The 27285-nt window shown below is 40.6% G+C and overlaps 1 protein-coding gene across 4 annotated transcripts in view; it reads right to left on the bottom strand.

Annotated features, from left to right (window-relative positions):
• The window catches only part of LOC108405476 (pancreatic alpha-amylase), a 30050-nt gene extending 12163 nt beyond the window's left edge, over window positions 1-17887 (bottom strand). For 2 of the 4 annotated variants that reach the window (XM_017673681.3, XM_017673679.3), the window contains exon 1: window positions 17378-17887. The gene's annotated coding sequence lies outside the window, so the exon portion shown is untranslated. Of the gene's footprint in view, window positions 1-17161; window positions 17259-17377 lie in introns of those variants that run through there. The other 2 variants (XM_017673680.3, XM_037004087.2) reach the window with 2 other exon arrangements.
• Window positions 17888-27285: the final 9398 nt, after the last annotated feature.

A 27285-nucleotide genomic window follows, 5' to 3' on the forward strand; every position in this document is an offset into this window, starting at 1 on the left:
GCCATACCACTCTGTGGCCTTTGGGTCCACTCTCGCACTCACCCTGTGATGGGATAGGTGGTTATTACCTTGGTCAGAGCTGTTCCAGCAATGGGCTCTGTAGCCAGCAAGGTGTGGTACACAGTAGCCAGTTCCTTCTCTATCAAGGTGACCCAGACCTCTGCTCCTTTCCATACTTGTGACCAGAATCCACTAGGTTACCATTTCCATACAAACTGCTGCCAAAGACCTCATTCATAACCATCTTTGGTTATATGAACACCTTGTTCACAGGACCTTGTTGAGTCCATCACACTCAAGGCCTGTATGGCCTTGACTGCCCACTTGGCAACAGTAAAAGCAGCTGCACATGTCTCATCCAAGACCCACCTGATGCCCTTTCATATCAACTGGTATAAGGGCTTCAGAATTTGTGCCAAGTGTGGGATAAACACTCTCCAGTAGCCCAAAAGACCCAAAAACTCTTGTAATACTGCCACAGTGGTAGGGGTGGGGAAAGCCTGGACCTTGTCTATAACTGCTTCAGGAACAACTTTAGTTTTACCTGACCAGACAACCCCCAAGAATTTCACAGACAAACCAGGTCCCTGAACCTTGGTGCTGTTCACAGCCCATCCTTTTTCCCGTAGATGTTGCAACGGTCTAGGAACTGCCCCTTCTAAATCTGAAAGAGAATCAGATGTGAGCACAATGTCATCAATGCAGTGATACAACTGCACTGTTTGCGGTTTCCTCCGTGTGGCCAAGTTCTGGGCTACGGGTCCATGACAGATGGTGTGACTGTGGAGACATCCCTGTGGAAGGAGGGTGAATGTCCACTGGTGGCCTTCCCACATGAAGGCAAACTGTTCCTGGCTTTCCTGTGTATGTCAATAGAGAAAAAAGCATTAGCAAGGTCTACAGGAAAATGGTACTTTCCCAGGTCATGGCTGAGGGTGTCCAGAATGTCTGCCATAGAGGGGACAGCAGCATGGAAAGGGGGTGTGACTTTATTCAATTCCCTGTAGTCTACAGTCATATGCCAGGAGCCTTGTGGCTTTCTCACTGGCCACACTGGGGAATTAATAGGACTATGAGTGGGCTTTATGATGCCCACCCTCTCCAACTCCTGTAGAGTTTCTCCAATTTCCTTGTGCCCCTCAAGGCAATTTATACTGTTTAATATTTGTCACCCACCAAGGTACAAGCAGAGCTACAGGTGGGTGCTTAGCATGTCCCCTCAGAACTACCTTTATCACACATACCCTCAGTCTGAACCCAACTGCAGTGGTTTGTAACCACAGGACTGCAGGATATCTACCCCCAAAATATATTCAGGGATGGGAGAGATGTACACACTATACTCCTTTGGGGGTAAATGGTCTATCCCTAAACGAGATTTGGGATTTCTGCACTCTAATTGCCTTACCCCCATTAGTCATCTATCACAGCAGCAGTCCCAGGAAAAAGTTCAGGGTTGCCATGAATCAAAGAACATTCAGCTCCTGTGTCCACCAGAGCCAGGAAACGTTCATTGCACATTCACAGGGAAACAATAAATTGCTAATTCTACATGTGGCCGCTGGTCCCCACCATGTCCTCCAAGGTGGGGACTTTGACCCCCCACTCAGTCGAACAGCAATGCCCAATCATACTCCTGTGTGGGTGAGGGCTCAGGCAAATCCTGACTATTGTGTCCCATGAAGTTTTGAAGGGACACAGGCTGGGCATGAGGCCTTGACTCTGGTTTCCATGTCCTGGACCTCAGTGGCTGGAACTGCTGCTCTGGCTTTTATTGGTGCCACGGTTCTAACAATATTCTATTGGGCTGCCCATCAAGTTTTTCTTTCACTATCCCAGCCTTTATCAAATCAACCCACATCTGGATCCTCGAGACCTTCACAGGGCCTTTTACACTTCTCCTTTCAGTTATGGCCCATACTTCCCTCCATGCCCTTATTGTTTCAACCTCCCCCAGATCTGCTAGAGTATGAGTAGCTTCACTTATGGGTTGCCCCAGGTGGGGGGAAAGAGTATTCACTAGGGACGCAAAGAGAGATGGGGGAGCTGTATGCAGCACCAGGTTTCTCATTCCTATAGTGAACACCTGCTCATCAGGGTCCTGGGGGTCCATATTATAGATGATGTTTTTCATACCCAATTCCCACAGTACCTGTTGGAGCTCTGCATACATTTTCCAACTACTGGGAAAATATGGTAAATCATCCTGATTAGGCCAAACTATTCTGATGGCAGTTGTCAGCCATTCCAGGAGTGTCTGATTCCCTGTGGCATAACGGGCGTTTTGCAACCCTGCCAGAGGGAAGGGTGAGTGGTCAGGGAAGCCATTCTACTCATTTCAGTACCTGACATAACAATGTCTTCCACCCCCATATCCCAGAGATGTAAAAGCCATGTAGGCAGAGATTCTGATGGCCTCTGCGTATACAAGACGCTCATGTTTACTAACTCATGCTGGATATAGGGGCAGAGCATGGAGTGCTCCACAATCTGGGGAAGGGCTGCTCCTCCCCCTGAGGAGCCTGAGGTTGTTTCTTTTTTATTTTCTTAATTACAGCTGAGCAAGCCTTTAAAACAGGAGAAGATGGTAGCTCCATTGGTGGCCTGGGTAGCAGATCTGCCAATGGTCCTCCTCCTCCTCTTCTCTCTCGGGCTCCTCGACCAAGGACTCCTCGTTTTCCATTTCCAGGGCTGACGGCACTACTCTTTCCTCCCCCTCTCCCGTGTCCTCCTGCAATGTGGCTTTTCCTGCTGTATTCCCCCCTTGCCGCTGCTAAGAAATCTTCTAGGAACATGAGCTGCCTTTTCGGTAACTGTCTCTCTTCTTTAATAGCATCCCATAGGTTATTGCCCAGCTCCTCCAAGCTATGCTGAAGTGTGTCTCTCTCCTGCCTAAGACCCTCGATAATCCTCTCTTTCTCCTGTATAACATTTTCCACTATCTCCATGAAAAGAGACCTTACAATGCCAGCCGCTACACGGCCCCCTAAGGTCTCCAAGCAGTTTTCCAAGTCATGGAGGGCTAATACTGCAGTTTCCAGTGTTTCCACCCTTCCCTAGTTCTGGAGAAGGCCTCATCCATCTAGGATGTACTTTACCCTAGACTAATTCTCCACTAGGGGTTCCCAAGTTGGAAGCCCCACAGCTGGGAGGATAATGACAGGTGAAGTGGCATTCTCAGCCGTTGCATCCACTGGGGCCTCCCCACCATCCACAGGAGCAGCCCTCCCAAAGGTCACACCAATTATGACAGATTTTGGGTTCAGAAGTACCCTGCCAACTGCTGCCAGATATAAGTCCAGGGAAAGGAAAATCCCAGGGCAAAATATCTCTAAAAACCAAAATCATCAGAGGGAGACATAAAGTTTAAAATCTGTTTACTGCTCAGAAACTGCAGTCTGGGGCCATTTCTCTCTTTCCTGCTCCAGCAGAAGCCCAAATCAGCCCTCCCCCTCACCTCTCAGGTACAGATAAGCCCCTCTTGCCCAGCTAATTACCCATTGATATGGAGATCAACTTCTCTCCACCCCTGAGGAATGATGCAAATGCACTAAGTCCATACTTCTTTCCAACACTGAATGCCTACTGATGTGCTGATGTACTAAAGCCAGGTGAGATATTCTGGAAATGTTACAATTTTCCCCACAGGAGTATTTCACAATTTCATTCCTGCAAGACTTTCCAAGTGCTTTGCTTCTTTCATGATCCCCCTCCACCATCTTTGTGTACCTAGTAATTATTCTTCCTTTCAGATGCAGTTGAAGCACATCTCTGTGAAGCTTATTGTGATATTTCCAGGCATCATTAATAACTCTTCTGTATGATAGTTTTTTAATTTATATGACATTATGGTATACTTGGTTTATATTATAAATATATTATAAATGATTATTTATATGTCCATCATTCTGGACTAAGCTTCTTAAAGGTAGACTTCATATTTACTATTCCAAGAAGTACCAAAAAAATAGCAAATTGACTTATGCAATCAATAAAATCAATAAAGGGTTGTAACATACAGACTCTAAGTTGTAGATACAGTGCCAGACATTGGCCTAACTTGGGTAAAGTCTTCAATTATTATTTATAGTAAATGAATACTACATCACAAATTGTGTAATACAACCTACCCTAATCCCTGTGAAACCTTGTAAACATGAAGGAACAAGGGCCCAGAAAAACTGAACAAACTGTCCAGGCTCATGTGGAATGTAATAAAGTCAGAAGTTGATAGTAGGCCTTACTAGTCAGTATTCTCTGTATCGCACCAATGTTTCTTATAGAATTAAGAGTTGCTGTGAGTCCGGGGAGAGGAAATCCTGGGGCAAAATACCTCTAAAAACTGAATTCAGTCAAAGGGAGAAATTAAGTTTAAAATCCATTTATTGCTTACAAACTGTAGTCCAGGCCCTTCTCTCTTTCCTGTTCCAGCAGAAGCAAAACCAGCCTTCCCCTCACCTCTCAGGTACAGATAAACCCGCCTTGCCCAGGTAATTATGCACTGATATGTGTAAGGCTGGAGGCACCAAGGGAAGGGGTGAGCCCACTGGACAAGCTCAGGCCTCACCAAACAAGGCAAAGAGACCAACAGGTTCCGGTCTGACAACATTCCAGAGTCTGATCGGACAACATTCCAGGAGTTCCTAAATAGAGCCCTCCCTCAAGCTAGAAGAGTAGTGGTAACTTTCCAGTACCTGTCTAAAGGCCAATGAGAGACCCCCATGAACCCTAGGTGAGCCAATCCTTGTGCCACTGTATACCTTTGCTCTCCTTCCCCCTGCCTTCTTTAAAAATTTGCTGACTGCCCTGCTGGGTGCGACTTCCCTTGGCCTCCATTTATGTAGACTGGTGAATCTCGCCTGGGACTGTGCTCCAATAAACTGCCTGGCCCTTTGTTGCCTCTCTTCGCCTGCTTATTTCAGTTGGAATTTCTCTTACATTTGGTGCCAAAACCCGGGAGAGAGCCTGAGTGCGGGCCCCGCCAGCCACCGGTTGCCCTGCCCCCTCCCTCCCTGACCCAGGACCTCAGCCTGCTCTCCGCTGCATGGACTATTTTCTGGTGAGTCCCTCAGTTTGCCCCGGTCTGTTTCCCTTCCTAACTCCATTTCACCTGATCCGTTTGAAATCATAGCTATATCCAGGTTGGGGCATCCAGCCCCTTGGGCATCTGGCCCACCCTCTGCAGGCATCTAGCCTGCCCCTGGCCCTGCAGTGTGGGAGATATCCCAGCACCTTGGGACGCTGGGTGCTCCTCTCAGTGGAATTAGTTGGGAAGTGGTGCAGACATGGGGAACCAGCCCTCAAAAGTGGAGGCCCAGACCCCGTTGTGATGTCTCATTTCTAATTTGGCTACTCTATATTTGTCCCAGGAAGTTCACAAACATAAGCTAATCTTCCTTTGCTCTTAGGCCTGGCCACTGTATCCCTTGGACAATCAATCTCACTGGCCCCCTGAAGGAACTTCCGATTTTGGCCTCCTCACCAACTTAACTAATTATTGCTACTGAAGCAGAAAGTGGAGTGAAATCCCATATGTGCAGGCTTTTTAAACTCTGTGCACCCACCCAGATTTGTGTGTTAAGTGTACTCCTTCCCAAGTTAGCCCAGGCCTCCGCCAAGGACCACCGATCTCTACCACTCCTATTACTGGGAGGCTCTTCTCTGTTGGACTCTGCAGAGGATCTCAGCTACCCTCCTTCCTGCTCCTCCAGGCCCACCATGGGGGCCAGTTCCCTTCCTCAGTGTTCATGTCCTCCATCTTGTTCCCCTTCTCTTCTCGTCTCTCCACCATATTGTTCCCCTTCTCTTCCAGTCTCTCCACCATCTTGTTCCAGTTCTCTTCCAGTCATGCCGCCATCTTGCTCCACAGGTGCTGACTCCACTTCAGAAAAAAATGGATAAAACTCTCCCATATCCTAGTCCCCTGCCTTCAAGTCCGACATCGATTCCCAGGTTGTATCCCCCACTACCAAGGTTGCCTTCTCCATCCTCTCCTTCAAACCCACTGCCGTCTTACTCACCGCAGCGAGTGCCCAAATGGTCTAGCCCTCCCATAACCCGCTCTAAATCACAGTGGTCTCAAGCTCATGTGATGGCTCCTCTGAGGGAGGTAGCGAGGGCTGAAGAGGTAGTGCAGGTTCATGTTCCCTTTTCCCTGGCAGACTTGTCCCAAGTAGAACAGTGATTGGGGTCCTTCTCCTCCAACCCTGTAAAGTTTGCTAAACAGTTCAAATATCTCACGAGCTTACAAGCTCACCTGGCACAATGTACATATAGTCCTCCAAACCACTCTAACCCCATAAGAATATGACCGTGTCATGGTGGTGGCACAGCACTGTGCCAATGAGGCCCATGCCACAGATGAATGGGAACCTTTGGGCAGAGAAGCTATTCCTCTACAAGAACCCCTGTGAGATTATAATTCTCCCAAGGGTGAAGCATGCCAAGATTGCATGGTTCGCTGCTTATTGGCAGGTATGAACTCAACCGCCCAAAAGGCTATCAATTATGATAAGCTTAGAGAAATTACCCAGAAGCCTGATGAAAATCCATCAGAATTCCTTAAGCACCTGAAAGAAACTCTTAAGAGCTTTCACTAAGATTGACCCGGCCTCAGCGTTAGGTTCCTCTCTCCTAGCCATGCATTTTATAACTCAGTCAGCTCCCGACATAAGGCACAAGCTTAAAAAGGTTGAGGATGGTCCCCAGACCCCTCTAGGAGACCTGGTAGATATGGCATTTAAAGTTTTTCATGCCTGAGAGGACGAGAGCGAGAAGAGGTCAGCTGCCTGAATGGCAGAACAAACTCGCGCTGTAACAGCTGCTCTGCGGCTGGCTCCTGGAGATCATTGGAGTGTCCCTGAAGATCGACTCGAACCTCTGGGCCCTTGCTTTTAGTGCAGTGAAGGGCACTGGGCATGGAAGTGCCCCAACCAACCATGCAGACTGACTAGACCATGCCCCAGCTGCGGTAAGCTAGGTCATTGGAAAGTAGACTGTCCACTAATGGGTGGTCCTCCTCTGGCAGCAGAGCCCCACGGGGGGTGGATACCCTCGAAGGACTACCCTTCAGACCTGCTGGGCATCCTCAAAGATTGAAAACGCCTCGACTCAGACACCCTGATCACCCTCGCTGAGCCCAGGGCCAAGCTGTGCATAGCAGGTAAGCTCATCTCCTTCTTGGTGGACACGGGGGCTATCTACTCTGTTCTCCCCTACTTTAAAGGGCCTTTATACCCTGCCAAAGTCTCCATAGTTGGGGTCATGGGAACCCCCTCCAAGCCTTTACAGATGGGCCCAGTAGCCTGCACCTTTCAAAGCATCCCATTTACCCATTCCTTTCTACTCATGCCTTCCTGTTCTACCCTTCTGTTAGGACGGGATCTGCTCTATAAGTTAGGAGCCTCTATTTCCCTCCCACCTTTTGAACACTTGTTCCCTCATTGCTTTAGTCGGTGAGGGAGGATTGGACGACAGTGACCTGAGTCTCCCAACTCCCTGGACTGCTGTCAATCCAGTCATGTGAGACATCTCCACCCCTGTGGTGTTAACCCACCATGCCCCGGTTTTAACACACCTTAAAGACTCATCCCGCTTCCCTTCTCAGTCTCAATTTCCTATTTTGCAGGCTCACCGAAGGGGACTACAGCCTACTGTTAATCATCTGCTCTCGCAGGGGCTTTTAGTACAGACTAACTCTCCATGCAATACTCCCACCTTGCCGGTAAAAAAGCCTTCTGGAGCGTATCGCCTCATTCAAGACCTCCAAATAACTAACGAGGCTGTTATTTCCTTACACCCAGTAGTGCCTAACCCATATACTCTTCTGTCTCAGGTCCCTTCCGGTACCTCTCATTTTACTGTACTAGACCTTAAAGATGCCTTTTTCACTATACCTCTCCACTCAGACTTGCAGCCACTATTTGCCTTCACGTGAGAAGACCCTGACACTTGTTGATCTAAACAATTGACCTGGACAGTTCTACCTCAAGGTTTTAGAGATAGCCCTCATCTTTTTGGACAGGCCCTGGTGGAGGACCTCTCATGACATTCAATGGGTGAGAGTACCCTCCTCCAATATGTAGATGACTTTTTACTCTGTAGCCCCTCAAAAGAAGGCTCGGTTCTGGCCACCACATCCCTTCTTAATTTCCTGGCAGACATGGGATACAGGGTACCCCCTGCCAAAGCACAACTGTCTCTACCCCAAGTTACATACCTTGGGCTAACTCTAACTCCCACCACTAAAGCCCTAACAGCAGACCGAGTGGCTGCGATTAAAGCTCTCTTGCCACCTACTTCAGGAGCTGAGATACTACCCTTTCTAAGATTAGTAGAGTTTTTCAGACACTGGGTGCCTAACTTTGCCCTTCTGGCCAGACTGCTCTATGCCGCTGCCACAGAGACTCCTACTGGGCTGCTAATTGCACCCACTGAAGTGGCTTCTGCTTTCAATCAGTTGTGGGATGCATTGCTCTCACCCCCCTGCTGATGCTCTCTGACTTAACTAAGCCCTTTACCCTATATACAGCAGAGAGGGCAGGGGGGTCACTGGAGTGCTGGTATAGCCAGTGGAGCCGGGGTGCCATCCCGTTGCCTTTCTCTCCAAACAGTTAGATACCACCGCCAAGGGGTGGCAGCCTTGCCTCAGAGCTCTGGCAGCTGCAAGAAGTCTAGCCCGAGAAGCCCTGAAATTAACTCTCCAACAGCCCATTACTGTGTACTCCCCACACCGGTTACAAGATCTTTTGAGTCAAATTCCTGGCCTCCTTGAGTCCTTCAAGGGTACAGGAATTCCATTTTATGTTCATTGAACATCCACAGGTAACCCTACAAGTCTCTCCACCCCTTAACCTAGCCTCCTTGCTTCCCATCAGTGATAAGGTGGGTCAGCCAACTCATTCCTGTGTAGAAATTCTAGAAGCTCTTAGAAAACCTAGAGAGGGCCTACAAGATGTGCCTCTCAAAGACCCTGACTTGACTTTTTTCCTAGATGGAAGCTCAGTGAAGGTGAGTGATGGAGTCCGAAGAGCAGCCTATGCAGTGGTAACTCTGTTGTGGGTGATAAAAGCAAACCTACTCCCATCTGAAACCACCACCCAGAAAGCCGAATTAGTGGCTCTTACCTGGGCATTACAGCGGGCAGCCGGGAAGAGGGCCACAATTTATACTGACTCTAAATATGCTTTCCTAATTACACACACTCATGCTGCGATTTAGAAGGAAAGGGGCTTCCTTACCACTAAGGGAACCCCAATCATCAATGGCAGGGCTATCATCCATCTGCTACAGGCCCTACAAGACCCCAAAAAAGTGGCCATCGTGCATTGTAAAAGACATGAAACTGGAAACAATCCAGTAACCAGGGGTAATGCGTTGGCAGATGCCACAGCTCGACAGTTGACATTCAGGTATAGCCAATCCTCTGTGCTGTTTCTTTCCCCCTCTCTATTGCCCCAATACCCCAATGACAAATGGCAACTGCTTCTACATCAAGGGGGGATGTTAAAAGTTCAGGGATAGTTATACTTTGAGGGACAAATTGCCCTCCCCAAGCCCAAGGCAGAAATATCATATCTAAAATTCATCAGTTCCTACACATTAGGCCAGAGGCCATGCACAGGTGTCTCTCTCCCATATTTGCCCCTTATGGTCTCTGCAAGGCAATAGATCAGGTGCACCAGACCTGCACTACTTGTCACCCCATCTCATCTCAAGGTGCTCTGAAGACCCAGATGGCCCTCCACCAGATGAGGAGGACAATCCCCGGACAAGATTGGCAAGTCGATTTCACCCATATGCCTAGGCACAAAAAACTCCAGTATTTACTAATTCTAGTTAATACCTTTTCAAGGTAGATCGAGGCCTCCCCCACCTACCAAGAGATTACATCAGTAGTGGTGCAAGTGCTGGTAGAACACATCATTCCTCGTTTTGGGCTTCCCACTTCACTCCAATCCAATAACAGATCTGCCTTCATCTCCCAGGTCACTCAGCTAACAGCCGAGGCTCTCAATATCACCTGAAATCTCCACATACCCTATCACTCCCAATCATCGAGTTAGGTTGAAAAGGCTAATGGTCTCCTGAAAGACCAACTAACTAAGCTGTCTCTAGAGGTAAAGCTCTCATGGCCCAATCTTCTCCCCATCGCACTCACTTGGCTGTGCGCTGCCCCCTGGAGACTGGCTGGACTAAGTGCATTTGAGCTGATACGTGGCATGCCCTTCTTACTAAACACAGGCCTGCCTGCTACCTCTCCTCCTTTAGCCTCCTACCTTACTTACTTTATACTGTTGAGACATCTTCTCAAGGAACACACAGACCAGCTCCTACCCCAACCTATGTCATCCAACAACCCAAGAGACATAGCAATCCTTCAGCCAGGAGATGAAGTACTCCTAAGAGAACTCCAGCCAAAACCCCTCCAACCCTGCTAGATAGGGCCTTATACAGTAATCCTCACTGTGCCCTCAGCAGTCAAACTACACGGGCATTCCTCCTGGTATCACCTTTCTAGGCTCAAATGGGTGCCCAGACACGATGATTGAGTATCTTGTGAAGTAGGTCATCTTAAGCTGTGGGTTAGTCATGTCAAGTGCAACCAGCCAGATGAATAGCCCGGTGGTCTCCAGGCAGAGTTACTCTGCATAGAAATTTAGGCTCTAACTAACTCTTCACAGAATCAAAGACTGAGAAGTAGGCACCCAAAGTTGCCCACATGTAGGTTGTCAGGCACCGATTTAAATACCGGTACACACAGACATCTTAAACACTTTCTCAAACCCTATGCTGTGCTTTCCGTATGACCAAATCTCTCATACATGTATTTTCCAGTCCGACATGTATGGGAGATGTCATCCTGAATTAGACACATGTAAAGTTCATGCAGTAGAAGATACAGCAAGAAGAGTCTCTAACAACATGTTCTTCAGAACACAAAATAAGCTATACATTACCATTAGTGACCCATGAGATCAACGCTAAGAGAGAAGAGTACAGGGTAAGCTATATGATAGTTACCAAGCCTTCCCACAGAGCACAGTATACATCAAGAGAAAATAAACCACTGTAAATCCCACTCTTGCAGAAGTTCTAAACACCCAAGCACAGGTATCAAGTAATATTCTACAAACAGAACAGGCACTAAAACAGAAAATTCAGTCAAACCCCTACCCCCGCTCCCTGCGACCAACAAGAGCACCACTTTCCTGAGCCGGAATCATTGGAAAAACAGTATGGTTTCTTAATGGTTCACATATCCTCAGCAATGTGTCCGGTTGTTTCCTCTGTGCCTCCCTGCAACGCCCCCCAGTGGCGGCAGTTCCCATTATTTTTTTCCAAGCTCAATCAATAAAATCCTCTGAAAAAGACTGCAGCCTCCTTTAAGCGAGGTACCGATGTAGAAAACGAGCCTTAAGCCCGAAGCTCGACATAAGTCCATGGCCACCAGAAAACAGCGCGAAAAACCATCGTCCCCACTGACCTGCTACCTGACCCAGCGTTCCACCATCTCGGAATTGTCAGTGAGAAGCCAGTGCTGACGATGGGTAACCGTAGACACTCCAATCTCCCTTCAAGAGAGCAGGTTTTTCTAGTACAACACCCTTACCCAGTGTATCAGCAGCACCACAGTATAGCCCTGCTTCTCAGTGATGCTAGTTCCCCAATTGACGTTATGCAACAAACCTGAAGTAAAGCGGGCACTAGACAGATAGTCTATGTATCTGAGAGCTAGGCAAAAGAAAGCTGTCTTCCTACCTGTACTAGTAGGAGTAAGCCTGGTCACCACAATAGCTGCAGCCACCACAGGGGCAAGAGCGTTAGACCATAGCCTAGTCAGCTCTCAAAGTCTCACAAGTCAACTGGCAGCATTAGATGATAGAGTGACCCTGACCCTGAGAAAAACCTCAACCTCTCTTATTTCCCTCCAGTGAGAGCTTAGTTCCCTTGCTCAAGTCACCCTTCAAAATAGGCAGGCTTTAGATCTGCTTACCACAGAAAAAGGCAGAACCTGTATTTTCCTACAGAAAGACTGCTGTTACTATATCAAGAATCCGGAACCGTAGTACAAAGCATTAAAAAATTACAAGAACTACAAAAAGATCTCCACAAAACACGAGTACCTGAAGGCAGCCCTTATAAGTAGCTATAATCCCCCATAAATGGCCTCGCTAATGCCTCTGATGAGCCCCTTAATAACAGTTTGTAGTTACTCTTAATTGCCCCATGTGTTTTCAAGTTCCTTCAACAGTGCATGGCAGAAATTTCACACATAAAGATTAATCAACCATTGTTGCACAAGTACTCGCCCCTGCCAACTGAGCCTCCTCTGGCTATCAACCAGCCTTAAGACCCCCCACACACACACACCACGACGCCCCTTGTCAGCCGGAAGTAGCCAGATCGAGTCATAGCCCATTATGACCAAAAGGCTGGAATGTAAGGCTGGAGGCACCAAGGGAAGGGGTGAGCCCGCTGGACAAGCTCAGGCCTCACCAAACAAGGCAAAGAGACCAACAGGTTCCGGTCTGACAACATTCCAGAGTCTGATCGGACAACATTCCAGGAGTTCCTAAATAGAGCCCTCCCCCAAGCTAGAAGAGTAGTGGTAACCTTCCAGTACCTGTCTAAAGGCCAATGAGAGACCCCCATGTACCCTAGGCGAGCCAATCCTTGTGCCACTGTATACCTTTGCTCTGCCTCCCCCTATCTCCTTTAAAAACTTGCTGCCTGCTCTGTTGGGTGCAACTTCCCCAGCCTCCATTTACGTAAACTAGTAAACCTCACCCGAAACTGTGCTGCAATAAACTACCTGGCTCTTTGTTGCCTCTCTTCACCTGCTTATTTCAGTTGAAATTTATCTTACAATATGGAGATGAACTTCTCTCCTCCCCTGAGGAATGATGCAAATGCACTAAAGCCATACTTCTTTCCACCACTGAATGCCTATTGATATGCAGATGTACTAAAGCCAGGGGAGATATTCTGGAAATACTACAATTTTATGCACAGTTGCAATGTCTAATATGGTAACCACAAGCAATATTTGGCTATTGAGCAACTTGAAATATGATTAGTCTGAAGAGGGATGTGCTAAAAGTATAAAATATGCTCCAGATTTTGAAGAGCTAGTATGAAAAAAGTAAAAAATTAATAAATTTTATGTTGTTTACATGTTGAAATAATTATTTTGTGACACATTAGACTATATAAAATTTATGATTAGCATTAATTTTCCCAGTTTCCTTTTACCTCTTAATGCCGTGTGGGTAAAATTGTAACATTTCCAGAGTATCTCGCCTGCTTTAGTGCATTTGTGTATCCTCAGGGATGAAGAAAAGTTCATCTCCATATCAGTGGGCAACCAAGGGCGTGTCTGAACCTGAGAGTATAAAGGGCGGGCTTGCTTGCTTGCTTCTTCAGGAGCAAAGGAGAGAGTTTGTGGACTGCAGTTTGTAAGCAAATAAGGTTGTTTTAAACTTTATTTCTCCCGTTGACTGAATTCAGTTTTTAGAGGTATTTTGCCCAGGGATTTCCTCTCCCCAGACTTACAACAGCTACTAAAATTTTTTAATTGCTTATGTTTTCACTATATTTCTATTGGATAGCACCATTCTAGAGATCATGATAAGTCAGAGAAAGGACACATCCATACACAAATACAAGTAACAATAATGTAATGAAGGATATGATTACTGTTTTAAGAGATATGAATAAAGTGCTTCAGAATTTTATTGATGGGGAAAATTGCTTTTGCCAGATGGGAATCAATTGATTGATTCAAAGAATGGGTTTGACTTTAACTAAAGGAGTTAAGGTGAAACGCTTTTAAGTAAGACAAAAAGGAATCATCAAATATAGGAAATGGGCAAGGAGAAGGGCAAGAAATAAATATGGTTTTGTAAACACTAAGTTAGGTGTTGGGGAGCCATAGAGTTTAATAGGAAAGTAATACTGAGCTCTCTGAGTCAGGGAGAAAAAAGTGGACTTTTTTCTGAAAGCTGTAAGAAGCTACAAGAGATTTTTATTCATTTGTTTATTTGTTTTAATCAAGAAAGTGATATGATTTGAACTTTTGGAGTATATGAGATAGAGAACTGAGATAGAAACAACTGAAAACCTGTGAGGTAGTATAAAGAGTAATGATGAAATTGTCAACTAGGATTATAGCAATAATAATGAAAATTAGGAGAGTATAGTACATTGTTATATTAAGCACCACCCAATAAATGACACTTGCCAGTATCAATACCTTTGTGGAATCTCTTCCTATGCAGACTATGGAATTGGCTTACCACCTGTCCAGTGGGATGTCAGCAAACAAGACAAGGCAGAAGTTTAATTGACATTTGTATGACGGGTCTTGAAAATATAAGACCATTGTGCTGTAAGGATAACTAGGACGAAAGATGACATGGAGAGATCTAATGGTCTCTAGCCATTCCAACCATCTGAGTTGGAATAATGTGGGGATATGCTGTTTGAGATCTAAAAAAAAAAGTATTAGATACGAAAAAAGAACCAGAGATACTTGGGAGTTTTAAACAAAGCAATGATAGTTTCAGAAATGACACACAAAATATTTAACAACTAATTTAGCATAGATACTGCCCGGTCAGAGCAGATGCCACCCATAAGCAACAAGTATGTACAGACAACACACACTGGCTGAATTATCAGGCCGAGAGAACGGGGCCCTTGAGAGCTGATAAGGCACTGAGAGAGACTATATCAAAAGTTACAACTTTAGGTAAAACCCACCAGTCCATATGATGGGGCAGGTAGGGAAGAGCATAAAGAAGTTCCTTCAAAGTAGAGAGAGGAGTTTCATTGTTGGAGAAAGTTTTTCAAAAACAAATAAGAAAAATTACAAGGAGGACAAGAAACTAACTGGATGTAGTTGAGCACTAGAAAGAAAATAAAAGACTGCCGAGCTAGTGGCTGATACAGGGCTGATGGTGATGAAGAGTTGAGAATCAGAGAGGAGTCTCCTTTGAACTTCATACTTGACTCAAGGTTCCAAATGTTTAAAATGTAATGGTTAACAACCTGACCTTAGGAGTAGACAAACTATAGTTTAAATCCTGTCCTTGCCATTTATCTTCCTACTGTCATTCAACAGAGGGAAATAAATCAGTTGTGTGACCCTGGAAAGTAATCTCTCTAAATTTATCTCTGAACTAGAAAAAGTTATATGTACTTCATACAGTTGTTATGATGATTAAGTTAATTATCACAAAATAAAGCTGTTATCTCAGTGCATGGGTACAGAAAAAGTCCAATATATTTGGTTGCTGTAATGTTGTTATTACTGTATTGTTATTTTTACTCCTGGTACTATTCAAACTGTTATAAACTCATTTCTCTTTCCACTTTCACTTACTATCACTTGGACATTGTCTCTTTCCATTCCACTCTTCTGAAATTCTAATAATACTTTCTACTTCTCAGAAGTATTTTCATATACCCCAGAGGAATAGACAGTGATAAGAAGGAACCAGCAATCTTTTCCACCTGTTATTTTTTCCACATTTTCTTTTATTTTTTTAACCTCTTTAAAGCTCTGGCAGACCATATGTTGGTTTTGAAATAACTTCTCATGACTGCACTATCAGTTAATATTGAACTGTTCTTTTAACAGCAAATAAGTGCTTTTCACAATGCATTTTGGGATGTTATTAAGAGCTAACTTGCAGGCATAATTTGAGGAATTTGATTAGCATTTTAGCATTTGTAGAGATATACAAACATATAATAAGCTTCTACCAAAGGTTAGGCCTTGTCATATGTTTTCTTGCTTAATCTTAACTTTTATCTCAGTCAATCTGAAGAGCTAAACATTTCAAAAAAGAGGTATTAAAATAACTGAAGTATATTTATATCTTGTAAAGTAAAATCTGCAAATAAATCCTTAACATCTTAGGCATCAATAGCAAAACAAAAAAATAGGAACTTGAAATAGCTGTTTTGTCTATTTTTCATTATAGTGTTCATAAAATGGTTCTTTTCAGAGAAGTTATTCACGGGTATTAATACTAATATCAATCCTCTTTTGCCCACAAAACCTATTTCCTGGATTGCCCTACAAAGAGGAAATTTCCTTTTATTTTAAAACTTTAATGGTCACTATAATGTGCCAAATGAGATGTCTTAGGAATTCCTTAAAAATATGAAATAGGACATTTGATAATATTTTAACAACAAAGCAATACTCCTTAAGGAGTATATCTATTTGAAGTATCAATAAAACATATCCAATCTTAAGGAGAAAAAATTCTGTTAAGTAACACTCCTCCACAGGGTTGTCCTGATGTTCTCAAGTGCTTTTTATCCATCAGTATTATATAAGAGACATTTACTACTTTATTTGATGTCCACAGTATGAATGACATCATAGGGGAAAGTCTCTAGTATAAATTCAGAATTTCTCTTAATATGTCAAATTCCATAAATCTAGTCATCTAGCTTAACATTTAATTAGATTATACTAAAGCCAAGACATTAATAAAATGGAGCTCTATTAATATGCAAAGTGAAATTCAATATTCAAAAATATTGTATCTATTTCTATAGTTTTTTTTTATACCTATATAAATATTAGTTACCTATATAAGTATCAGTTATATTTAACGTTCTTTCTCCTTATCCAAAGCAGTCTCACACCTCAGGCAGATACTAGTACATTTTTTAACATATAAATGAATTAACATTAAGGAAGGAGCAACCAGTTATCTACTCTTGTCATTTGTAGTTACTAGCCTAGATGCCTCAGAAATACCTTCAATTATTAACAAGTAATTTAATAAAACTATCATTGAAATTTTTAATGAAAATATCTTCAATGTTACATCTATACTTGCTATTTTATCATGTTTATCTTCAAGCATTTTATTATTTTCTATTTTCCCAGTTTTCAATATTCTAGAGCTTCAACTAGTATTATTACTCAGTCCTTTATCAAATTTGTGGTTTCTCTTACTGAAAAAAGTCATAATTCCTCTCAATTTTACACTGAATGAGGTACAATTTTCTTAAAACACTATGCCATCACACAAAAGCCCACTTCCCCACCAAAAAAAAAGGAAAGTGACTTGAGCTCAGGATAAGGCACAATGTAAAGATTAAAGAAAAGAAGGCAAATATAATTAAGTTTTCCTACCAGACTTCTGAAATGACAGGAACATTTTTAGCCAAGGTTCAGACACATGTCAAACATAGTACATTTTGTGCTGCTGGGAATTGAAATTTGAGTTGTCAACAAACTTAAAATAGACTATGAAACTTTGAACTGTATCAAGTCATATGATAGAAATCACTTATTCCAAGACAAAAGGTGGGGAATTATATGACATTCAAATAAATGTAAATAACTTACCATATCAACTTCTTTACATCAGAAATCTCTCAGATCTACAGTTCAGTCTTTTTCAATTATAAAACAACAAAAATCACACAGTTCTGGTTCTACCTTCTTTTCAGTTAGAAAAAAACCCTGAACTTAGGACTTTATAGATCCTTTGTAATCCTTATCCTTCCAATAGGTACTTTCACAACCCTGTTCCAATCGTCGAAATCCAACTTGGACAAAAAAAGTCTAATCTGAGTTCCACAATGACAGCCCCCCAGGTCGACCAGTATCACTCCTGTTTCCTGAGCAAACCACTATTGCCCCCTTGTTGCCTGCCTTTGCACTGCCTTTTCAGTAGTTCGCTTTCTTCCTCTTGCTTTCTCTTTCTCAATATCCTCTCCCAGTTTCAACTAGTCTTTTTATTTTTCTGAACCATTTATATGTATCTACAGAAAAAAAAATTGCTGAAATAACCTTAAACACACAGATTAGAATGTGATTGTGGAAAATTAAATCAGTGTGACTAGAATGTGAACAGTCTCTAAACCAAAAATCTAATCTTGAATCTAAGCTTTGCCAACTATTATGTAAACATTAGAGAAAATATTAAAGTCTATAGATTACATTTAGGTTCTCTTTAGAAAATGGGGATAATAATATTGTTGATAAATATGATAAAAATACAAAAATAACAACTAGCAACATGCATTGAGTGTTACTTTGTGCCATGTTTTATCACTTTGATTCCTCACACATATATAAATGCAAGATGGCATTATGATTATGGCCAGTTTTAAAAGGGAAATTGAGGCACTGAAAAATTAAGTAATGTAATTTGCCTACAGTCAAATTTTGAGACTAAAATTCAAAACCAAGTAGTCTAACTGTAGTGAGCTCTTAGCTGGTATTGTGTCACTGAGTCTTACCCATCTCTATCACTAGGTCATAAAAACTAAATAAAATATTGTACATTGAGATATTTTGGAATCTGGAAATTTCTGTTGGGCTAATATCATGTTTAGAAGTTCATACAAGTATAAAGGGTTATCTTCCTATTTCCTATTTTTCAAATTTTTACTCTAAGTGAAATTAATTTTCCTCTGTTATGGTTTTCAATTCCTGATCTCATATTCACCCATATATGGAATGTAATGTTGTTAATAAATATTTGGTGCCCTTCTCTGCAGATAAAATCTACACCTTAGTCCTGTTGAATTTGGTAGTATCGATGTGATTTGCTCTGGCAATGAAAAATAAGCAAAGTAATATGTTTTACTTTGGGGCCTCTATGATTGTTAAAGCATGTATCAAAAGGAAGATTCTGTGACAAGTTGTAAAGTTTCTAAAGTGACTAATATGAAGAATAGCCTTTTCAACCTGAGATGAACATGCAAAATAAACTTGGTAATTGTGAGCCACTGAGAATTTTTCATTATTGTTACTACAGTATAATGTGTTCTATCCTAATAGAACCATTAAATTCCCTTAAACTCTTTGATTCATAAGACATTTTACATGACATTTCCTTTCTCTTGAAATGTGGGAACTCAAGTTAGTAATAAATTATAGGATCACAGAATGTTCACACTGAAAGAGACTATTGGAATAACTAGTACAGTGGTTTTCGATTTTGAGTTCTAAGTAATCAGTAAAATTTTTTTAATTGTGTAAAAAGCATATTTTAATATGTCATTAAATTCAGCTTTATAGAAAATCTACCATTAGTACATTGTTCTTGTCCCTCTTTTTTGACACTGCTTTTCTAAATCTAATCATCTTATTTCATTGACATAGTAAACAATATCTAGGAAGGAGACAAGAAATATTTACATTAAACAAATAACTACTCTTAAAAGTAAAATTGGCCATGAGGTCCCTATGGAAATAGTCATGGTTTACTTTTTTTCTCTCCTTTCATTTACAACTAATTAGACATCTATAACCAAAGTGCCTCTGCACATTACAACAGGCCACCTGGGAGATTTCTGTCCACTTATGCATCCAAAAGTAAGTGGATAGAATCTCAAAGGAGGCTGTAGATCCAGGAGAGCTGGTGAGCTAGCCCACCCCCATTTGCTCCAGTCAGGAGAAGGGGAACCTGAAGAATGTAGAACTGGGCAGGTGCTCATGGGAGATAGGAAATTTGTGGAGGTCCAGCCAGCAGGAGACACTCCACATGCCTTTGGAGCAGGATGGAGATGAGTTTGGAGGCAGGAGAAAGGGAAGAATCTGCTGAGACACCGCCCCCTCCTCAAGGCAACACTGCCATATGCTGGGCTTTTGACAGCAGAAGCACTACCTCTGGCAGAGGAGGTGAAACCAAAAGTGGTGACTGACTGTCCACTTGCATGTGGATTACAACTTCAGGGTCCCATTTCTCTCCAGCAGCACCAGGAGTTCTCAGGAGGCACCTTCATGATTTGGAGAGTGAGAGGAAAGGGAAAGAGACAGACAAGAGTGTTAAAGGGCATTGAAAGAATTGTTTCCTGCAGTCAGCTTCAGGATTTCAGCATGAGTTTCACTCATGGATGTCTGGAAGTCCCCCAACTGCAGGATGCCCTTACCAGGCCATGGGTACCCCCAAAGTCCCAGGTTCTAAGCTCATACCTCCTCCTACTATGCTGTCATCTCTTTTGGTGCATTCCTGAGTGGAGTCCCAACAGCCAGCTCCCAGTAGGAGAACCCAAAAACTTGAGCGATAGTGCCACCTTCTGAAAAATAAGTTTTCTAACTGCCAGCTTGTTGAACTGTAACAGCCAAAGCAAACATATCCTTAAGTGCTTGCTATTCAAATGCTAAAGCAGAGGTACATATTGTCAGTCACAAGGAAAAATCAAGGAATTGTGGTATCGCTAAAGGAAAATGATAATTCTCTAGCAACTACACTCAAAGTACAAATACCAGTATCAAACTGATGAAGAATTCAAAATAGCTATTATGAAGAAATTCAATAGTCTATAAGAAAACACGGAAAGGCAATTCAATGAAATCAGGAATAAAATTACTGATAAGAAGGTGTTCTTTACCAAAAAGAATACATTTTTAAAAAGAACCACGAAGAGATTCTGGAGCTAAAGAATTCAATAAATGAAATGAAGAATGAATTAGAGACCATAGGTAACAGGGCATATCAGATGGAAGAAAGAATAGATGACTTGGAGGACAGGAATTTAGAAGCAATTCAGTTAGAAGCAGAAAGAAGTAAGATTTTTAAGAAGTGAAGAAACTCTACCAGAGCTATCAGATTCTATTAGAAAAGCAAATATAAGAATAATTGGTGTATCAGAAGAAGAGAGAGGGGGCAGAGGGTTTATTTAAAGAAATAATAACTGACAACTTCCCAAACCTGGGGAAGGAATTGGACATAAAAGTCCACAAAGTTAATAGAACACCCTATTATTTCAATGCAAAAAGACCTTTTCAAAGACACATTTTTGAAACTGTAAACAATCCATAATAAAGAATCTTAATGATGGGAAAAAATTGACCTACAGGAGCTACCATTAAACTATCAGTGGATTTCTCAGCTGAAACTTTACAGGCCAGCAGAAAGTAGAATGACATATTCAAAATGCTGAAAGATAAAAATTGCCAGTCATAAATAATTGTTATCCTTCATATATGAAGCAGAGATAAAGACTTTCCCAAACAAAAGCTGAACTGAGAGTTCACTGCCACTAGAATTGCCTTGCAAGAAATGCTGAAAGGAGTTCCTCAAGCTGTAATGAAATGATGCTAAATAATCTTTTGTACATTAGTAGTTGTTTTAACACAGACCCTTCTTCTAAGGAAGATAACATTTACAGGATCAAGGGTATAGGGCCTGCTATCTTTTAAAAAAGTATCGATTTATTTATTACCTTGGGTTTGATATGGTGAGGCCAGCCTCAGATGAAGAGAAAAACCAGAAGAGTTGGGCAGTTTGTTTTGCTCAAAGTCCCCTGAGGAGAAACATAACACTGCTCAAGCACCAGGGCTGGTCTTGAGGCAGAGGGAGAGAAGGATATGGGCCAGTGCCTTTTTTTATGGTTTCTACTAGATGCAATGGGTGATACAGAATAGGCAAATATAAGACATCTAGTTTTAAAAATTTTAGTGTGTGCTGGGGTATAAGGATGTGCTGATTGCCTGGGGCAATCAGGTTGTAGTGACCCAGAATATAGGAATCTAATGAGGGAAGTACTTTGTGGCATGGACTGACTTAATCAGTTGCCCAAGAAGGTCTTACTGACCTCTAGTGAGGACCTCAGATGTGGATCAGACAGCATTTGTAAAACTGTATTACAGCTGTATGTCCCTTTATATTGCTGGGTGGTATTCTATTATATGAATGTGCCATCATTTGTTTATCCGACCACCTGTTAATGGACATTTGGGTTGTCTTTTATTTTTTGGCTATTTTGAATGCAGCGGCTATGAACAAGGATGAATCAGACTTTTTATAGACATGTTTTCATATCTCATGGGTTAATATCTAGATGTCAAATTGTTTGGTCTAAGTGTATGTAAAGTTTATAAAGATTACAAAACTGTTTTCAAAGTCATTGTACCACTTCATACTCCCACGAATAATCTAAGAATAACCCAGTAAAGTTCTTTTTTCAATTGCAGATCTCAGTTTCAATGAATACACAGTACATAACCACTTCAGTCACAATATACAATATTTCCATGACACTACAAAATTCTCACATCCATTTATAATCAATTAATCCACCCATACCTAGTCTTTAGCAACCACTTATCAGGTCTCCACCCTACAGTTTTGTCTACCTAATTTATGAAAATGGAGTCATAAGGTTCATGAATTTCTGAGTTTTGCTTCTTTTACTGAATATCATGCATCTGAGATAAATTCATCCTGTCATACATATCAGTAATTAATATTTTGTATGGCTGTATAATAGTTGAAGAATATTTGGGTTGTCATTTTGTAGCATGATGAATAAAGCCATCATAAATGTTCACATACAGGTTATCTTTTGTTCAGATTTTCATGTTGAGGTAAATAAGAAAATTACTAGACTGTTTTTAGTGCACAGTTCAGTGATATTAAATATATTCATGTTCTGTAACCATCACCACTGTTGATCTACAGAGCTCCCTTCATCTTATAAAACTGAAACTCTGTACCCATTAAACAGAAACTTCCCATTCTTTCCCCCACCCCAGGGGCTGCAAATATCATTTTACTTTGTCTGTATGACTTTACTACAAATACCTAATATAAATGGAATTGTATTTGTCTTTTTGTGATTGACTTATTTCATTTATCATAATGTCCTCAAGGTTTATCCCTGTTGTAGCATATTGAAGAATTTCATTTCTTTTTAAGGCTAAAAAATACTCCACTGTATGAATAGACTACATGTTGCTTATCCATTCATGTATTGATGGACACCTGTGTTGCTTCCATCTTTTGGCTTTTGTGAATAATGCTATTATGAATATGGGTGTACAAATATAATTTTGAGTTGTTGCTTTCAATTATTTTCAGTATATACCCAGAAGTGAAATTGCTGGATTGTATGCTCATTCTATCTTTTTCTAAATATTTGTGGAACTGCCGCACTGTTTTCCACAGTGCACAGGATCAATTTTGCCACATCCTCACAAACACTTTTCTTTTCTTTTCTTTTTGGTAGTAGCTTCTTAATGAGTGTGAGGTAGTATCTCATTGTAATTTTTATTTGCATTTCCTTAATGATTTCTGATGTTGAACATCTTTTCATGTACTTATTGGCCATTTTTATATCTTCTTTGGAGAAAGGTCTCTTCAAATTCTTTGCCCATTTTTATATACTGCATGGTACCCTTATATGTAGAATCTTGAAAGAAAAAAAAGACTGTAGAAAAGTGGATGCTAAGGATTGGGGGTGGGGGTAGGGGGGAGAGGGAAGAATACAGAAAGGTGGGTAAAAGGGTACAAATTTTCAATTATAAAATGAATTAAGTTCTGAGGATCTAATGAATAACAACACAATGACTGTAGTTGATAACACAGTATTGTATACTTGAAATTTTCTAAGAGAGTAGAAGTAAATATGTTAAAGGTAAATATGTTAGGTGACTGATGTGTTAATTAGCTTGATTCGGGAAGATTCCTTTCATAGTGTTTACATATGTCAAATCACCACATTGTGTACTTTAGTAATTTTGTCAACTACACCTCAATAAAGCTGAAAAAAATGATCATATCATCTGTGAACAGAGATAATTTTACTTCTTCCTTTTCAGTTTGGATGCCTTTTACTTATTTCGTTCAATTGCTCTGGCTAGAACTTCCAGTATTATGTTCAAAAGGTGAAAGTAGGCATACTTGACTTGTTCCTAATCTTAGAGGAAAATCTTTCAGTCTTTCAGCATGGAGTATGATGTTCACTCCATGAATGGGTGTGTATGACTGGGTTTTTCATATGTGGTTTTTATTATGTTGATGTAATTTTCTGTTGAATGTTTTTATCACGAAAGGGTATTGAATTTTGTCGAACACTTTTTATATATCAATTGAGAAGATCATGTGGTTTTTGTCCTTCATTTTTTTTTTCATCACCTATGCTGTATTTTTTTTTTATTAAGGTATCACCGATGCACTCACACGAAGTCCCCACAAGAAAAACAATGTGGCTACTACACTCACCTGCACCATCTAGTCCGCCCCCGCACCTCACCACAGCCACCGTCCACCAGCGCAGCAAGATGTCACAGAGACCCCACCTGTCCCCCACGACCCCACACACACACGCACCAATCATGATGTCCTTCATTTTTATAATGTGGCATATTACATTAATAAATTTTCACATGTTGAACCATCCTAGCATTCCAGGAATTGAACCTACTTGCTCATCATGTATACTCCTTTTAATATGGGAATTCTGTTTGCTTGTATTTTGTTGAGGATTTTTTGCATCAATGCTCATGAAGGATATTTGTCTGCATTTTTATTTTCTTGTACTGTCTTTGTCTGGCCTTGATATCAGGGTAATGTTAGCCTCATAGCAGGAATCAGGAAGTGTCCCCAATTCTTCCACTTTTGGGAAAAGTTTAAAAAGGATTGGTATTATTTCTTCCTTGTATGTTTCCTAGAATTCAATAGTGAATCCATCAGGTCCAGAACTTTTCTTTGTCAGGAAATTTTTGATTACTGATTCAAACTCCTTACTAGTTATAGGTCTATTCATTATTTCTATTTCTATGTAGTTTAGTCTTAGTAGGTTTTGTATTTCTAGGAATTTGTCCAATATAATGTAGTTATCCAATTTATTGTAGAATTATTCATAGTACTCTCTTATAATCCTTTTTACTTCTGTAGAAATGTCCCCACTTTCATTTTTTAATTACTGTGAATCTTCTTCACTTAGTCTGTCTTGCTAAAGGTTTGTCAATTTTGTTGCTCTTTTTGAACTATCTACTTAGACTTCATTAATTTTCTCTTATTTTTCTATTCTATATTTCATTTATCTTTGTTATTTTCTTCTTTTTCTTGTTCCTTATGTTGTAAAACTTAGCCTGTCAATTTGAGATTTCTTGGGTATTTTTTGTTTTTTAATGGGATTATAGCTAAAATCCTTTCCTTAGCACTTTTGCTGCATCCCATAGCTTTGGTATATTGTGTTTTTAATTTCTTTCTAGGTATTTTCTAAATTCTTTGTGGTTTCTTCTCTGATCCATTGGTTGTTTCAAGTATTATTATTTAATTTCAATGGTAATGTGAATTTTCCAGCTTTTCTTCTGTTACTGATTTCTTACAGAAGATACTTTGTATCAATCTCCTTTAAAAATCTATTTAAACTTTGTGGCCTGACATATGGCCTATCTTGGAAATATCCCATGTGCACTTGAGAAGAATGTGTATGATGTTGTTGGTAGAGTGTCTATTTATGTCTGTTAGATCTAATTGATATATTGTGTTAAAGTCCTCTATTTTCTTACTTATCTTCTTTCTTGGTCTACCCATTATGGTTAGTGGAGTACTGGCGTTTCTATTATTGTAGAATTGTCTATTTCTCCCTTCAATTCTGTCAGTTTTTGCTTTGTATATTTTGATGATCAGTCATTACATACATAAATGCTTATAACTGTTATATACTTTTGTTCTACTGAACTTTTTATTAATATATATTACATATAATATCCTTCTTTGTGTCTTGCTATCTTTTTTATTTGAAATCTATTATGTCTCATATTAGTATAGCTATTCCTGCTCTCTTTTGGTTATTATTTGCATGCAGTCTGTTTCCATGTTGTCACGTTAAAACTATTTGTATCTTTGGATCTAAAGTGAATCTCTTGTGGATTCTCATATAATTGGATTATGTGTTTTAATACACTATCCATTCTCCATGTTTTGATTAATTCATTTAATTACTAGGAAGAATAGATTTACTTGTCATTTTTCTTATTTTCCTAATGCCTTATAGCTTTTGTCTTTCATTTACTGCTTTGTTGTCTTGTATTTATATTTTGTAGTGAAATGCTTATATTACTTTCTTATTTCCCTTTATGTAAATTCTGCAGTTTTTTCTTTGGGGGTTGCCATGGAGTTTACATTTAACATCCTAAAGTTATAACATTCTATGCCAGCTTAATTTCAATGACATAAAAAAACTGACTTTAAAGTTCTGTCCCCATTCCTTTTTATTGAAGTCTCCAAAATTACACGTGTATACATTGTGTGCCCAAAAACTTTAACTAAAACCTTTAAATGCATTACTCTCTTAAATGATGCAGAAAATAACATGTAGAGTTATAAAACAGTTACAAAAATATTGGCTTATGGACTAGTAATTGTTTTTTAAAGTGTAGTACTCTTGAATCATGTAGAAAACAACTGTAGTTATAAACCACTATTACATCAATTCCAGCATTTATAATTGTTCATGTATTTCCTTACTGAGATCTGTATTTTTTCATATGGCTTTGAGTTACTGTCTAGTGTTTTTTCATTTCCCCCTGCAGGACAAGTATAGATAAAACAAATTCAGTTTTATTTGGGAATGTCTTAACTTCTCCCTCACTTTCAAAGAATGGTTTTGCAAGATCCAGGATTCCTGTTTGACAGCTTTTTCATTTTAGCACTTTGTATGTATCAGCCTGCTGTATTCTGGTTTTCCAAAGTTAGTGATAATAAATCTGATGAGAATCTATTGAGGACCCCTTGTATATGACAATTCACTTTTCTCTTGTTGCTTTCAAGATTCCGTTTTTTGAAAGTTTGATTTTAATATGTCTCAGTGTGTCTCTCTCTGAGTGTATTTTGTTGGAATTCACAAGCTTCTTGGATGTTTATATTCATTACTTTAATCAGTTTTGGGAAGTTTTTAGCCATTATTTCTTCAGTAGTCTCTATCCTTTCCTCGATTTTTCCTCTGGAACTCCCACAGTGTATGTTAGTCTGCTTATGGTATCCCACGTATCTCTTAGGCTGTCTTCACTTTTCTTCAATCCTTTTTCTTTCTGTTTCTCAGACTTAATAATTTCCATTGTTCTATTTCCAAGTTCACTGATTCTTTCTTCTGCCTTGGAATCCCTCTGGAGACCTTTTCATTTGTCACTGCACTTTTCAGCTCCAGAATTTCTTTTTAGGTTTTCTATCTTTACTGATATTTCCATTTTGTTCACACATCTTTTTTGATTATTATTTTTACTTCCTCCACATCTCCAGTTAATCTTTTGAGGATCTTTGCATGTTGTTTTAAAGTCCTTATCTAGTATATCTGCCATGAGGTCTTCAGAGTCATTCTCCTTATTCATTTGTTTTCCTTTGTATGAGCCATACTTTCCTGTTTCTTTGTGCCGTGTGTTTTGTTTGTTGAAAACTGGATATTTGAACTTAGCAATATGGTAATAAATAAAATTCTCTCCCTTCTCCAGGGGTTGAGTTTTTTTGTGATTGTTTTTACTATTTGAAAGTTGTATGCTCTGTGCCAAAT

The sequence above is a fragment of the Manis javanica genome, chromosome 4 (genome assembly GCF_040802235.1).
Source record: "Manis javanica isolate MJ-LG chromosome 4, MJ_LKY, whole genome shotgun sequence".
Taxonomy (NCBI): Eukaryota; Metazoa; Chordata; class Mammalia; order Pholidota; family Manidae; genus Manis; species Manis javanica.